The sequence below is a fragment of the Triticum urartu genome, chromosome 6, assembly GCF_003073215.2.
Source record: "Triticum urartu cultivar G1812 chromosome 6, Tu2.1, whole genome shotgun sequence".
NCBI lineage: Eukaryota > Viridiplantae > Streptophyta > Magnoliopsida > Poales > Poaceae > Triticum > Triticum urartu.
Window position 1 is genome coordinate 489,518,233 of NC_053027.1, and position 4,581 is coordinate 489,522,813.

Below are 4,581 nucleotides of genomic sequence, written 5' to 3' on the forward strand. Positions count from 1 at the left end.
AGTTGTCATTTTATTAATGAGATCACATCATTAGGAGAATGATGTGATTGACTTGACCCATTCCGTTAGCTTAGCACTCGATCGTTTAGTATATTGCTATTGCTTTCTTCATGACTTATACATGTTCCTATGACTATGAGATTATGCAACTCCCGTTTACCGAACGAACACTTTGTGTGCTACCAAATGTCACAATGTAACTAGGTGATTATAAAGGTGCTCTACAGGTGTCTCCGAAGGTACTTGTTGGGTTGGCGTATTTCAAGATTAGGATTTGTCACTCCGATTGTTGGAGAGGTATCTCTGGGCCCTCTCAGTAATGCACATCACTTAAGCCTTGCAAGCATTGCAACTAATGAATTAGTTGCGGGATGATGTATTACGGAACGAGTAAAGAGACTGGCCGGTAACGACATTGAACAAGGTATTGAGATACCGACGATCGAATCTCGGGCAAGTAACATACCGATGACAAAGGGAACAACGTATGTTGTTTGAAGGAAATATGCCCTAGAGGCAATAATAAAGTTATTATTTATTTCCTTATATCATGATAAATGTTTATTATTCATGCTAGAATTGTATTAACCGGAAACATAATACATGTGTGAATACATAGACAAACAGAGTGTCACTAGTATGCTCTACTTGACTAGCTCGTTAATCAAAGATGGTTATGTTTCCTAACCATGAACAAAAGAGTTGTTATTTGATTAACGGGATCACATCATTTAGAAGAATGATGTGATTGAGATGACCCATTCCATTAGCTTAGCACCCGATCGTTTAGTATGTTGCTATTGCTTTCTTCATGACTTATACATGTTCCTATGACTATGAGATTATGCAACTCCCGTTTGCCGGAGGAACACTTTGTGTGCTACCAAATGTCACAACGTAACTGGGTGATTATAAAGGAGCTCTACATGTGTCTCCAAAGGTACATGTTGGGTTGGCGTATTTTGAGATTAGGATTTGTCACTCCGATTGTCGGAGAGGTATCTTTGGGCCCTCTCGGTAATGCACATCACATAAGCCTTGCAAGCATTGCAACTAATGAGTTAGTTGTGAGATGATGTATTACGGAACGAGTAAAGAGACTTGCCGGTAATGAGATTGAACTAGGTATTGAGATACCGACGATCGAATCTCGGGCAAGTAACATACCGATGACAAAGGGAACAACGTATGTTGTTATGCGGTCTGACCGATAAAGATCTTCGTAGAATATGTGGGAGCCAATATGAGCATCCAGGTTCCGCTATTGGTTATTGACCGGAGACGTGTCTCGGTCATGTCTACATTGTTCTCGAACCCGTAGGGTCCGCACGCTTAAGGTTTCGATGACAGTTTCATTATGAGTTTATATGTTTTGATGTACCGAAGGAGTTCAGAGTCCCGGATGAGATCGGGGACATGACGAGGAGTCTCGAAATGGTCGAGACGTAAATATCGATATATTGGACAACTATATTCGGACATCGGAAAGGTTCCGAGTGATTCGGGTATTTTCGGAGGTACCGGGGAGTTACGGGAATACGAGGAAGAAGCAATGGGCCTTAATGGGCCTTAGTGGGAAGGACCAGGAGGTGGCGCGCGCCCCTCCCAAGCCCAGTCCGAATTGGACAAGGGGTTTGGGCGCGGCCCCTCTCTCCCTTCCTTCCCCTCTTCCCCCCCTTCTCCTAGTTGGACTAGGAAAGGAGGAAACCTACTCCAACTAGGAGTAGGAATCCTACTCCCCTGGCGCGCCCCTCCTAGGGCCGGCATCCTCCCCCCTTGCTCCTTTATATATGGGGGCAAGGGGGCACCCCATGGACACAAGTTGATCTCCAAGATCGTTCTCTTAGCCGTGTGCGGTGCCCCCTTCTACCATAGTCCTCGATAATATTGTAGTGGTGCTTAGGCGAAGCCCTGCGACAGTAGAACATCAAGATCGTCATCACGCCGTCGTGCTGACGGAACTCTTCCCGACACTTTGCTGGATCGGAGTCCAGGGATCGTCATCAAGCTGAACATGTGCTAAAACTCGGAGGTGCCGTAGTTTCGGTGCTTGATCGGTCGGGCCGTGAAGACGTACGACTACATCAACCGCGTTGTCATAACGCTTCCGCTATCGGTCTATGAGGGTACGTAGATCACACTCTCCCCTCTCGTTGCTATGCATCAACATGATCTTGCGTGTGCGTAGGAAATTTTTGAAATTACTACGTTCCCCAACAGTTATGCGGTCTGACCGATAAAGATCTTCGTAGAATATGTGGGAGCCAATATGAGCATCCAGGTTCCGCTATTGGTTATTGACCGGAGACGTGTCTCGGTCATGTCTACATAATTCTCGAACCCGTAGGGTCCGCATGTTTAACGTTTCGATGACAGTTATATTATGAGTTTATATGTTTTGATGTACCGAAGGTTGTTCGAAGTCCCGGATGTGATCACGGACATAACGAGGAGTCTCTAAATGGCCGAGACATGAAGATTGATATATTGGAAGCCTATGTTTGGATATCGGAAGTGTTCCGGGTGAAATCGGGATTTTACCGGAGTACCGGGAGGTTGCCGGAACCCCCCGGGAGCTTAATGGGCCATAGTGGGCCTTGTGGAGAAGAGGAGAGGCGGCGAGGGCAGGGCCGCGCACCCCTCCCCCCTAGTCCGAATAGGACAAGGAGAGGGGGTGGCGCCCCCCTTTCCTTCCTCTCTCCCTCCTCTTTCCCCCTCCTCTCCTAGTCCAACAAGGAAAAGGGAGGGAGTCCTACTCCCGGTAGGAGTAGGACTCCTCCTGGCGCGCCCCCTCTAGGCCAGCCGCACCTCCCCCTTGCTCCTTTATATACGGGGGCAGGGGGCACCCTAGAGACACAACAATTGATCGTTTGATCTTTTAGCCGTGTGCGGTGCCCCCATCCACCATAGTCCACCTCGATAATACTGTAGCGGTGCTTAGGCGAAGCCCTGCGTCGGTAGAACATCATCATCGTCACCACGCCGTCGTGCTGACAAAACTCTCCCTCAACACTCGGCTGGATCAGAGTTCGAGGGACGTCATCGGGCTGAACATGTGCTGAACTCGGAGGTGCCGTGCGTTCGGTACTTGATCGGTCGGATCGTGAAGACGTACGACTACATCAACCGCGTTGTGCTTACGCTTCCGCTTTTGGTCTACGAGGGTACGTGGACAACACTCTCCCCTCTCGTTGCTATGCATCACCATGATCTTGCGTGTGCGTAGGAATTTTTTGAAATTACTACGTTCCCCAACAAGGAGAGGATAAGGGTCGCCGATGCCCATATCTCGGTGGAAATGACGGCGGTGGAGACGGCTAATGCGGCGGCGCGGGGGGGGGCGCAGAGGAGGAAGCCATCTGCGCCCATATTGTGAAGAAACGACAGCGGGGAAACATGTGTGCCCTTGCCCGAGAGCATAATCGGACGGTCCGTTCCTGGCCGTACTGCCACCGAAGGAGGAAAAGGCGGACAGTGATGGCGAGGACAACTCCGGTGACGAGAAGATCCGGCTCAACCCCTACTACGTCTTCGACCGGCACTTCTGCGAGAAGGACGGCAAGGGCAGCTGTGGATGAACTCCACCATAGCTAAACATATCAAATTTTGGTAGTCCGATGTCATGTTTAGTTAGTAGTGATGGAATAGCAGGACAATGTGTGTGCATCGACGTAGTGGGGCGGACCTAGAAAGAAAATGACCCGATGTCCTAGCATATGATCACTCATATTTTTCAGAGGTAATAATACCAGCGGTGCCTAAACTTATCATTGATGTTCAGTTTGGTGCCTAAACTTGAAAAATACATCGAACCGGTTCTATAAATTGACGGTATAGTTCAAATATGGTTCAAATCACGTCCAGATACGTATGTATTGTTGACTAGACATGCCAGCGTGGCACGGAGCCCACTTGCAGTGCCGAGACAAGCTGACATGGAAAGAGTGCCTCTAAATGACCATCGAGTCCCACCTATCAGTGCACAACCGAAATAAATAAAAATTGAACAAGCGACTTGTGAATTACAAAGGGCCTGCGCAAACCACTTCACCAGAGAAAGTTAGTTGACTATTATGCATCGCTAACCTCTATCTAGCTAATTAGACCGCAATCGGTGTGCCCAATTTTCCACATGCTAGTTATCTTTCATTTTTCAGAGGAAAAAAAATTCAAACTATAGTAACAATATTGAATAAATAGTTAAGGACCCATATTTTTTAATGAAATTGAAAATGTTCAAAAAGTAAAACAATACAAAATAATTAATAAAATGGTTTCATAATATTTGTAAGGATTCACAAAATATAATAAAATAATTTTGCAATTTCTAAAAGTTATACATTTTTGGAATGTTAATTTCATTTTCAAAATCTTCATGTTTAAGAAAATATCACGTGGTACTTATTTTAGAACTATTAGTTATTTTTCCTTTTGCACGTGACCCTTCGAGATGTGAGTTTCTTTTTTGTTTTTAATAATTCTAAAACTTATGCAAATTATTGTGTTAGTAATAAAAATAAAGCTAGAATCTTCTTGTCTTAGAAATAATATGCATAAAATTTTTATTTTAAAACATGTTAA